At 39.7% G+C, this 12,259-nt stretch overlaps 1 protein-coding gene and 1 long non-coding RNA gene across 12 annotated transcripts in view; one reads left to right on the forward strand and one right to left on the reverse strand.

Annotated features, from left to right (window-relative positions):
* The window catches only part of TSNARE1 (t-SNARE domain containing 1), a 448,830-nt gene that overhangs the window by 67,975 nt on the left and 368,596 nt on the right, over window positions 1-12,259 (reverse strand). The window lies entirely within an intron of this gene.
* Window positions 2,142-4,024, forward strand: LOC135290284 (uncharacterized). Its single transcript, XR_010353029.1, has 2 exons — window positions 2,142-2,543; window positions 3,883-4,024. It is a non-coding gene; the product is annotated as an uncharacterized LOC135290284 (long non-coding RNA).

The raw sequence follows: 12,259 nt of genomic DNA on the forward strand, positions 1-12,259 counted from the left end.
GTCTTCAGGCACCAAACAACAGCCTGAAGGTCCAAGCTGGTCTGATCCCACCACCAGAAAGTATCTGTTTACCTCAGTGGAAGTCAGTACATTACAGTAACTGATACACAAAAAGCTCCTCTCAGCCCTAGGAATCACAAGTAAAACCAAATTTTGGAAGGGGTTCCATGAAATACCATGCCATTAATACCTCAGAATGTCAGTGTTGGGAGCTGATGGGTCTCCAGAGCAAAGGTGTCACAGAACCATAACAGGCAGTGTCTAGTGTCTGTGTTTTCATTAAATTTATCAATAAGATTAGGAATTTTAATTTTTTTTTTTACTGTGTCCATTGATTTAATATAGAACATTACTTCCAACAAACTGCTCACCACTTTCACAAACATCACTACTACCTTTACTACTGCTAAAATACTCCCATCATTAGCATGTCAAACAGTGGTTGACAAGCACAAGCTACCCTGCATTATTTTGTAAAGTCATAGAACAGAGCTGAACTTGTGCTGCACTGAATTTTAAATAGACCTCTAATTGTTTTTGTTTTTGTTTTTTTTTTCCTGGTAGTGAAATCCAAAGAGTGCAGAAAATATTTACAAGCACCCACCATGTCCCTGCTGCTCCTTTGCACCCTGCAGGATATTTGGGAGCAGAGGGCTAAGGGAAAGTGAGAAAATTACATGGAGACCAGGCATGAAAACCTTCTTTTGAAAAGTGACAAGTTGTCTGCTTGGAACTCAAGGAATGCAAATCTCACACCTTGCCTAATACAGACTGAAATCTATTTTACTGCTTCTTAAACCCATGTATACTTTTACAAATGTGAGTCTTCACCTGTTCAAAGTAGAGCTGAGGCATAAAAGCTGAGAATCTTAAATAATTGTAAAATGACAAAAGGATATTTCCATTTTACTACTTACTTATACATCCGTCACAAAAAAGAAGCGGATAAAGTCACATCTTGTGTAGCACCAGTAAAATTAAGCAGAAATAGAGCCTCCATATCATTTTATTGGGTGGCACAGAATTAAATTTGAGGCAGCTTGATTTTCTCTAGAAGCCATGGAGAACTGGTTAGGCTGTCAAAATATCTAAGACTTTGTTTAACCCCAAACATCTTCTTTAAGGTTTGAAGTGTATTTTGACTCTCTAAAGTTTTTTTCATTTTCATTTTTCTGGTGGATTAAATGCACAAATGGCAGGAGGTAGACTGAGTTGATACTGAGCTTCTGACTCCAGGGGAAAGCACCAAGTACTGGGAAATCTTGTGTGAGACAGTATTTGAGGTTTGCTGCTCAGGTTAACAGATGGAGATCCAGGGAAAGTCAAAGAGCAAAGTTCAGGACTGTAAGAAAAGCATTTCAATATAAATACCAAAAATAAATCTGAAAATAGCAGGCAATGAAGGGAACTGTACAGGCAGATATAGCACTATCCATCCTTTTCTCATTAAATTGTTATGTGGCCATTTACAAGTCATTTAACTTCTCCATTCCTCATTTTCCATGGTATAACATCAGGGATGTGACTTCATTAAATAAATAGAGCAAAAATAGTGACCCCTGTGATGATGGAGCCATTACTTCACAAGATCAACACACAAACAACATTTTTTTAAAATATCTGGTTTTATAAGGATAGATTTTTTTTGGTTTGGTTTTAGGCAAACTGTTTGAGCCATTTCTAACTTGAAACCTTTAAAAACTTCTGGGATGAAAGCATTTCTCTTTAATTATGTAGTCACACAATAGAGTTATGGATATGACACTGGAGCTCATATTACAGAGGAGTAAGTTTTTGTCCCTTCCTTCATCTCTCAAACAACCATTCTAAGCTCGTGGCAGCATCCTTAAGTGGAGCTTGGTCTGATCAAAGCTAAGGGGGACAATGAATATGAAAGCTGAGAATGACCAGAGGTCAAAACGTTTCACTGTTCCTCAGTCCCTGGCAATGAGACAGCATTCAGATCAATCTGAATTATTCACTACCATCAAAGCTGAGAGTTTCCTGCCTCTATGTCAAAATCAGGGTGTAATTGCAAATTGTAATGGATTCTGAATGAAAGAGATGATTGTAACAAACAATGGAATATCAGCATTGCTTCACAAATGGCCTTGGAGCCTGACCTTGCTGGTCAGAATCACAGCTCCTGTGTTTAGGCAGAGTCTTGTCAGCTCTGCCAGCACAAAGGGCTCCTTACGTGAAGAGTGTAGGAATAACTCGACTGTGATAGACAACATAATAGAGCTCTGGGAATGTCACAAAGCACAGTGCCAACAGCCTGTCCCACAGAGCATATCAATCCCTCACAGCAACGAGAGGACAGGCTGCAAAAGAAAGAATTAAATTAAATCACGGCTCTATAAGGGTGGAAGTGAAAACTGTCCTCATGTTTGAGTTTTATGTCATTGCAAGCATAGAAAGGGGCAGAAAGCAATGAAATGTATTAAATCCAGCATATCTTTGTGTTTATGGTTTCTGTCATGGTGCCAGTTTGGAGCCAGATTCACATTAGAAAGCTCATCTACTCCATCCAGTTATGCTGGGTAAGGAACAAACAACCTGTTAACATTTTCCCCAATTAACAGAACAGCAGAGGGATGGGATTCTCCAGAATGGTGGAACCCAGGACATGCAGCCAAAAGGCCACATGTCATAGAACCATAACTAACTTCTAGCCAAGAAAAACAAATTGAAGTTACACACCATCTAAAGAAAATATTCTTAGAGGTGCACAGACAACAAATTAATAAACTGCCAACTAAGTTAAAAGGAAAGGAGTTTATGTAGTTCAGTTTGCTATGACATAATTTTCTTAAAATATGGTGAGTGGTTCTCCTACACTGCTGAGAAAATTACATTAATCACTTTTTAGGATAAGGCTGATCTGAAAATCCTCCCAAACTTATCGACAAATTCTCCCAAAGTCCTCAAAACTGGACAGAATGAGTGGTTTGAAGCTCTGAGAAAGTTTCTAAAGTAGTTCTGAGCACTTCCACCTAAACTGAAACCTCCATGGGAGATTATGCCCTGGTGCTATTTGGAGAACAACTCAAAGACAGACATCTCCAGGGAGGTCCCGCTTATGGAATTTTTTGAGGTTGACATTGAAGTAACCAGATATTTTTGAAGAGTCTGGAGAAGTGAAGGGAACCTCTGAACTTGTGAAGTGTCCCAGCTTTTTTTACACATAGCTGATCAAAGCTTTTAACTCTCCATCCCTTTTCTTCTGGCATCTATGACAAGAGCTTAAATAGTTGAGCTCCACGTGGGGAAAAACCCATATAGATATCCCTATGGATGTGTGTATATTTTTCCCTCACTGCTTGTCAGAGCCTCTGTACTTAACATATTAATTTACCAAGTTTAACTTTTTAATGCTAGCTCCTTTAAGTCATTAGAGATCCTTTTCTCATTATAATCCTCTTATTTGGTAATCAGTCTGAGCCTGTCTGTATTTTTTAAGAATGTTTAAAAGTTTCTGGTGAAGATCAAGGGAAGTTTTCTCTTGCTCTACTTCACAAACTCCAACTTCTTATTAGTAAGTGGCTCAGTGCAACACTTACTCCACAGTCAGATTTTTGCACTTCTATCTCATCCTTTATACAACCATATTATCATAGAACTATTTAGGCTGAAAAACCCCTCAAGGATCATTGAGTTACAGCCATTATGAATGGAAGTGTTACTTTTAAATGCATTATGGCTGTTGAAAGCTGAGCAGAGGAGAGATGAAGGAATGGAAATGGATGTGGCCAAGATGGTGGTAACAGCTGCTGTAATGTGCTCCAACTGGAGGAGCCACCAACAGACCCTTTTCCTTCATGAGTCATTCCTAAAATTAGTCATAATGCATTTCTTAATGCTCTTTTATTTGTCATGCAGGACAGTCTTTGCACAAGAGGTCTCAGAAGATAAACTAATCTCAAGGCACCAGGCAGATATTACACCATGAGCAACAAACCCCCAGCCACCTCTGACTCAAGTTTCTATTTCTAAAGACAAATAAATCCACCCCTCACCATTACCACCCTTCCTGCTGTTCACTAGATGTGCTTTAACAGCCAGAGAAATCATGAATTCATAACTACATCATATCCCAGTTTGAATGCATCAAAGAAATTCCTCATAATCCCTCTGGATCTCAGCAAAGGGGCACAGTGAAACTCACTGAAACAAAGGGCCTCAATAGATTTTGCAGAAGTTTAAAAGCTGCCCTACACCCTCTGTGAGCTTTCAAACTGGATTTAAGATAGAAGTTCACTTATCCACTTCAAGCAAAAAGCTGCATACAACAAGCTGTTTATGTTTTTCCCTCAAATTTAATGTTCACAGGGGGAGGGGATAAAATAAGTAAATCAGTGTAAAGGCAGTCCCACATCAGCTAATCTCTGCAACCAATTAATTAAACAATTATATTAGCCAAGCCTTCGCTTCTGACATGGCACAGCTGACATTAATTGGGCCACAATCAAGATAGTAATTCAGGTTAATTGGATTTCCACTGTCAGCAGCTATCAGCTTGTTTCAATATGCTGCTGTCATTTAAGAATAATTAATCATGGATGACTTTATTGGATGGCACTGGTTGACAGCTGATGGTGTGGTGACGCTTGAAAGGGTTGGTGATAGCTGCAGGCCTGGGGAAGGGGAAATCTGGATTTCTTTGGAGAGATTATTGTGTTTCCATTGCATATTGAGACCCAAAATGTGCTGCAGGAGGTGTTGAGCTGGTGATAAAAAGAGGGGAAAGGAGAAAAAAAGAGCCCTTCCCATGGAAAAAAAAGGTCAGAGGGTTGGGCAAGTTCCATCATCTTTGGCACTCAGGGATTGTTTGGCTCTTGCTGCAGCAGCACAGGATTCCATAAAACACCCATTCAGGTGCTACAGGAGCAGAAATTCCACCCTTCATCTGGTGCTGCTTTTCTCCATTCATGATAGGCCATTACTCTGGCTAACACTGGATCATGTAATTTATTCAATCCGTTGTCAGAATGTCTGCAAAAATGTCAAGGAACTGATGGAGCTAAGTCTTTATTTGTTAATAACTTGAAGCAAAAAAAGAAAAGGAGGGGAAAAAAAGGTGATGAAAATGTTGTGGGGAAGTAGTGGGGGAAGCTAGAAATGAAAGTATAAGCTGAAAATAGTTTAGAGTGTTCCATGAGGGGTAATAAGAATACATTATGCCTCTGGAGAAAAAAAACCCAAAAAACCGCAATTTAAACTTGAGGAAAGAAAAAGCTTTAGCACCAAGTTCTATTAAACTACATAATTATTCCCCAAAGGGGAAAATATACATATATATTTAAAAGTAAAGTACCATTTTAGGTTATTCATGACAGAGTGCTAAAAAATCGTACCAGAAGTGGCAACACTACTTTGACAGCTGGACAGAGAAAATTTTCCATAAGAAATATGATGAATTTATTGTGTAACTGCCAGAAACCAGTTCAAGATGGATGGAGTACACAGAATCAAATTTCTAAAGGAAAATTTGACACCATGGCTGATGAATTTGGCTCCCTCCTTTTTAACAAAATATTGGACAAAAAATGATCATGTGCACTGCTCAGCAGAGCACAAATTCCCATTTTGGAGATATTTTCTCGCTGTCAGAGAAGTCTGATGAGGCAAAAGCACCCATTAACCAAAGATGGGCAGAAGAAGCCATTAATTGTGGCTTCTCTCCAAAATGGGTCTGGCACTGCTGTAGGTACAAGAGAACAGCACACAGGAGGTTTTTACCTTCTGAGGGTTTCAATTAAGTGAATTCTCCAGCATTTTACCTTCTATTATAGCCATGACCTGGTTGCTTCATTTGCCTTATTTTCTTGGAAAATTCCTGCATTTACAGCATGCTTCTCTGTCAGGATGCAAATAAGCAGTCTGTTGGAAGTTAGGAAGAATCCAACCTAGTCTGAACAATAGGAAAAACCATATAATTTTTTTGTCTATTTGGGGTTTTGCATGAGCCAGCACATCAAGGGAGGCGATTCTGCCTCTTGTGAGATCCCACCTGGAACACTGTGTCCAGCACAAGAAAGGTTTGGACTTCTTGGAGTAAGCCCAGAGGAGGCCACAAAGATTCTCTGAAGAATGGACCACCTCTGCTGTGGAGACAGGTTGAGAGAATTGGGGTTATCCAGATAGGAGAAGAGAAGGCTTCAGGGAAACCTCATTCCAGTACATTAAGGGGGCTTTTAAAAAGGAGGGAGAGGGACTTTTGAAATGGACAGGTAGATCAGATAAGGGGGAACATCTTTTAACTGAAATCAGATAGATTTATATTAGATGTTAGGAAGAAATTCTTTACAGCGAGGGTGGTGAGGTCCTGGCACAGGTTGTCCAGAGAAGCTGTGGCTGCCCCATCCCTGGAAGTGTTCAAAGCCAGGCTGGACAGGGCTTGGAGCAACCTGGGATAGTGGAAGGTGTCCCTGCCCATGGCAGAAGGTGGAAATGGATGATCTTTAAAGTCTCTTCCAACACAAACCATGGGATTCTGTCTCTGATTCAAACCATGCAGTAGCTGCCTGCCATTTAAAAGATAAATGATTGGGAGTGTCAATAAACTGCTTTGCTTAGTTGAGTTGTTGGGGTTTTTTTAAAATCCATAATCCTGATAAATCTTCTTAAAATTCCTTATTAAATTGTGGGTGCAAATTACTTCTCTAATTGGGGAGTCCCTGAATAAATAGCCCAAAATGCTGCTCTACAAGTGAATGTTGCAAACAGTTGATGCTGATCGGATTATCTGTGGGATCATTGCTGACACATAAAAATTGAATCTGAAGCTACATGGTTTTTAAATCTTTTTTTTTCCTTCTACACACATCCTTTTAAAGCAGGATTGATGTGCTCTGTCAGTAGCCTGTAATTTGCAGGAAAGCAGGTATACTGTTTGTCAGTCCTCTTCCTGCTCCCAGGTGCTCCAAAACTTCTTTGCCAAACTCAATCACATCTGAGAGAGAAATGAAGGATCTAAAGTACTCCTGTTCTCAGGATACTTGATGCCTTGTAGAGAAGATATCTCCTTCTTTGGTTAGGGAGAAGTTAATTGCTTAAACAGCAAATAATGCAGTATCTGTAAATACCATATTCTTACAATTTATGTATAGGGGAATATAAAGGGAAGAAATACGAGGGAAAAAAAAAGAAAATTAGGGTGAGAATGGCCACAGTTGACAGCAAATTAGAAATTATTAATTCTGCTCGTTGGAGAAAAACTCGGGTTTCAGTCCTAGAGTTTCAGGGAATGCTTCTGGGACACAGTGAAATGCAATGTCCTGCTCCCCATGACTGCTGCAGTCTGTGGAATCCTCTGCAGACTCTGTAGATCATCATGGCAATATTTGCTCAGGGTGATCCAAGTGGGTCCTTCCCAACTCAGGGTTTTCTTTGAGTCTGTGATTCTGTTTGAGGAAGAACCTGTCACAGGCAAAGATATGATGGAATAATAGTTCATTTTTTTCTGTTCCTTTCTCTTTATAAGGCAAAGGTCCCTTTTGGATCTGGTCTCAAATAATTTCTCCAGCCAATAAAAATCATGACAAAGCAGGGAACAGCAGCCATGCCTCTGAAGCAAGCAGATAAAATTCTAATGAGATCAAGAACAAACACTGGTCCCAGACTTTTAGTAGTAAGGCCAAAGAATGAGCTGATCATGAACTTTAGCCTATGTTCACATCTCCATATTTAATTTAAAAAATGAACCGTAGTGGAAGCACAGGTTGCCTTCACAGGCAACTGTTTCTTCCCTGGAGGTTTTGCACTTGAATACGAAATTTTCTGCTTTGTAGTCTCACCCCACCTTCCTTCAGTAGTTCTCCAATTACTAAAATCATGTGAAAATCAGGAGGAAAAGCCTAAGTAAGCAGGTGAGCTCAGCTGCACCTGTGATGTGAACCTTGGGAGTCTGCCCCAGCAGTGTCAGAGTGAAGCTGATGGTGAATGGCCATGAAGGACATCAGGGGAGCTGTAAATCTGGGACTGCTGCTGCCTTCCAGCTGTTCACTAAGATCTGATATCTCATCCTGCAAGGAACTCTTAGGCCATGACGATATTGCTAAGTGTTGTCATCTCTACAAGCTGTCACTGGTGCCAGGGGGTGGGAGAAAGGAATAGCCAGGGATGTTGGAGCTGTGGCTTCAGTAATGGTCTGGGCATTAAGCTCTAAACCATATTCCTTGCCAAATCTTCTCTTCTCTTCTCTTCTCTTCTCTTCTCTTCTCTTCTCTTCTCTTCTCTTCTCTTCTCTTCTCTTCTCTTCTCTTCTCTTCTCTTCTCACTGTTTTCATTAATTTTCTTTTTTAAAAATAAGGCTCAGAAAAGAATCCAGATGGCAGGCAGGTGAATGTAGTGTTGTTATTTTTTCATCTTGGAAAGACACAAAGATGATGTTTCCAAGAAGTTCAGTTCTGTTCAGTGGAACAGAAATTTTGTCAAAAGATTTCTGGGGAGAAATTTTCCATTATTTGTTTGTTTCACACAGCTAAACATCATATTGGAATATTCTGGGGTTTTGATAGTTGTCTGAACTGGTAGCTTAATCTCTCACAGCACATTGCTATTAATAAGAGATCACCTCACAGCTTTTAGGTCTCAAAACTGCAGAAAAAGCCAAGGTTCCTCCTTGGGTGCTTATGTAGAAATACCAACTGATGTAGCTTATACTTTAGAAAAAAGGTGATTTTACCTCTCAAGTTTAGTGGTACCCAGCACCTGGGTGTTAATGAAAAGATAAAAACAGGTCCCTCCTTTTAACCTCCTGTTGGAACAGCAGCTTACAAGTAGAGGTGGGTGGGGATTTTATATGTAGCATTTTTTGAATTTCTCAAATTCACGCAGTTTGTAAAATCCCTGAAACTGGAGCCTTTTTGGATGCATCAGCCTATGATGTTTAAAGCAGTAGAACTGCAATAATTACCATCTCTCTGTAATTAGTTCTGCTAATCTCATTAGCTGGGCTCAGGTGTTGATCTGTTGATTGTCAACTTGTAACTGCCATGAATCAATAAATGACTGTGTGGGTGTGGTGGTAAGAGAGAAGTGGGAAAATGTTTGGTTTTTAAAGGAGGTTTCTCTTTTTCTTAGACCTCCTCATTTTATTATTTGCATCTCCACTCAGTGGATTACGCAAATATTATAATTCTTTTTTTTAAGAGCATAGAAGTTCTGGGTAAGCAGGCTCCAAAAATCCAAACATTTCAGAAGAAAAGCCCCACAACATAGGCAAGAGAATTTTCACTTATCCCTCATCTCTTGTGACACTTTGGGGTGCCACTGCAAGAGAACAACACATCAGAGGAGAGGTGTTCTGAGCTCATGGCCTGTTCAACACTCCATCTTCACCAGGACAGTCAATGAAGATTCTCCTTCTTGACCAGATTTTTATGATTAGGAAAGTGTAAGTTTAAGATTTTGTAGAATCACAGAAATTTTGTAAAATCACAGAAAATTAAGGCTGGAAAAAAAACTGATCATGAAGTCCAACTTTTGACCCAAAACCACCACACCCACCAAATTATGTCCGGAAGTGAGACATGGACTCATTTTTTTAAACCCTTCCAGAGATGGTGACTCCACCACTCCTCTGAGGAGCCTGTTCCAATTCTTGACCACTCCTTCAGTGAAGAAAGTTTTCCTGACATCCAACCTGAACTCCCTTGGTGCAACTCAAGGCCTTTTCCCCCTTTTTTCCTCTTTCCAGTTGTTCCCCAACAGCTCAGCTGAGATAATTTGAGTTACAACAGCTGTAAGACATCTCTGAATTCTAATATGCTTCTCAGTAGGTGAGAGAGACTCATGTAAATAAAAGGACAAGTCTGAGGTCTCACAGAAGAACCAACGTTGTTGTGTGTGTGTACAGGCATTTCTGGAATGGAGATTTACAGTTCTGCACCTTGGCAAATGCTGAGCCCCTTCTTAGGAAAATATGGAAGTAGCCCACGAGGAGAGGAGGGAAGTGGATTTAATCTCTACCTGGCAGTTTAGTGAGCTGGGACCACATTTTGAAATGTTCACCCCCTCAGCTTTCCCAGAAAATCAAACAAACCACTTCTGATATTTAGTACTTTCTTATTTAACAAAGCTCAAAAAGGTGGGGGGGTGGAAAGGACAGCAGTATGAACTCTTCATAAAATACACTGATTTTATTAAATAATTATTAACAATTAAGAATTTCAGGATTATTTCGCAGCCACTATTGCCAAATAATTCACATTTCTGAAATTCAGTCCCGCTAAGTAAAGCCCAGGAGCAGACACCGACATGGGGATTTGTTATAACTATCAAATTAAACAGAGAAAATGAAGTTACTGCTTAAACACCTGCCTGTTGATGAGAGAAGGTTAAAAAATTAAAACCATAATCTATGTTGGGAAGCAAAATTTCAGTTTGTGAGGAATATGATTAAGGTTGCAAAGAGTCACTATTAATGCATAAAACCAGCAGCTGCTACTTCTTATTTTAGGCTACTGTAGCCACTGCAAAATGACTTGGTTGCACCTGATTATGAGGGATATAGATGAATTACTTACTGGGCTGGAAATCTGTAGGCACCCAGGGATGAGTGATCATGATTTGATTACGTTCAAGATGAAAAACAGAATCAATTCTCAATCAGTAACATCTTATGTATGTAATTGGTGCCTCTAAAGGGCACATCTCCTGAAACTGAGAAAGTTCTGAGAAAAAAAATCACAGCAGAAACCATGTAAATAGGAAAATAAGAAGGAAAATTGAGTGTGCTCAAAAGAGGAGCCCATTAACTGGTGAGATTGCCTTGATCTCACATAAAAAAATTGAGAGTTTTAGCTAAAACCTCATCCTGATTCAGTGCTAAATTTTGGGCAGCAACTAGAAGTTGAAGGATTTGCCCTGTGAATGGGGGAGGAATGTCCTCTGCAATCCTCTGTTTCTGCATCCAGACTGGAAATGTCCCTGTAGTGGTGACAACACCTCTTGGAACTGAAGGATCTCTAAGGTCCCCTCCAACCCAAGCCATTCCATGGTCCTTTAATTCACTTACAATGATACCACAAATGGTATATGCACAGTCTGGAATCCCCACGAGGGACACCCAATCCCCACCTTACTCTGGAATCCCCAAACCTCAGTGATGACAGATTGTGACAGATGTTGATTAAATGCACCTCATTTCCTTAAGGGATGGAGCTTAAAAATATAAATGTACTATAAATAGGTTGTAAGGTCAGCTACACATTACAAAGAGAAGCTAAAAGCACCAGTAGAAGCAATTCCTGGCCTGGCTAAAGCAAAAAGTTTTGGGGATCTGGGGCAGAATGAAAGAAAAGAAACACAAGAGTAGTGAGAGAAGTAAATACAATGTGTGGTTTGACCCCAAAAGAATGCAACAACACAGGACTCAACTGAGAATGAATTAAAGTGTGAGGCTGGACCAGTACTAGACTAAATTTACATAAATATATATATATATTTAATTTTTTTAAATTTATTATTTGGATTATTTGCATTGCATTCTGAAATCAGGAAAAGAAAAAGAATATAACTGATTGCTGAAGGTGATTAACAATCAATTGTCAAGTACGAGGTCCTTGACTTCCACAGCCCAGAACACTCTGATGGAAAATGCAGCACGGAGAAATTTCCATGGAATCATAGAATGACTTGGGTTGGAAAGAAACTTAAAGATCATCTTGTTCCAAACCCCTTTCACCATTAAAACATTCCCATTTCAAATAAAGATGTGGGCATATTACCAGTATAGACATCACTAAGGAATGCAGTTCAGGAAAGAAAAGGAAAGTCTGAGACCATCAATAATCCCTCCTGATCAATTTCCTGGGACATGGCCATATCCACAAAGCTTTCCAATTCTTCATGCTGTTGTTGAGGAACTCATTGAACAGAACAAGTTCTGAGGTGGTTTTCTGAACCAACCACTAGATCTGACATTTCTGGTCTTTGCACCAGTGCTCAAAGTGCTGCAATGAACACAAGGCAATAGAGATGATGAAAGAGACCCAGTCAAACAAATTAAAGCATTTCAATGCAGATAAATGTAAATCTAAACATCTGAGAATTGCAAATGTACACACTGGAAATGAGAAAATGTATTTTAATATGTAGAGAGTGCTGAGGATTTAGGAGTCAAAGCAGATAAACAGCTCGAGAGGAGCCCTTGGTGCAGTCGTGTGGCCACGGGTCTGATGCAAACCTTGGCTGATTTCATGGCTGTGAGACACTGAAGAGATTGATACTAAAATGTTCAATACATTTCAGT

The sequence above is a fragment of the Passer domesticus genome, chromosome 1, assembly GCF_036417665.1.
Source record: "Passer domesticus isolate bPasDom1 chromosome 1, bPasDom1.hap1, whole genome shotgun sequence".
Classification (NCBI taxonomy): domain Eukaryota; kingdom Metazoa; phylum Chordata; class Aves; order Passeriformes; family Passeridae; genus Passer; species Passer domesticus.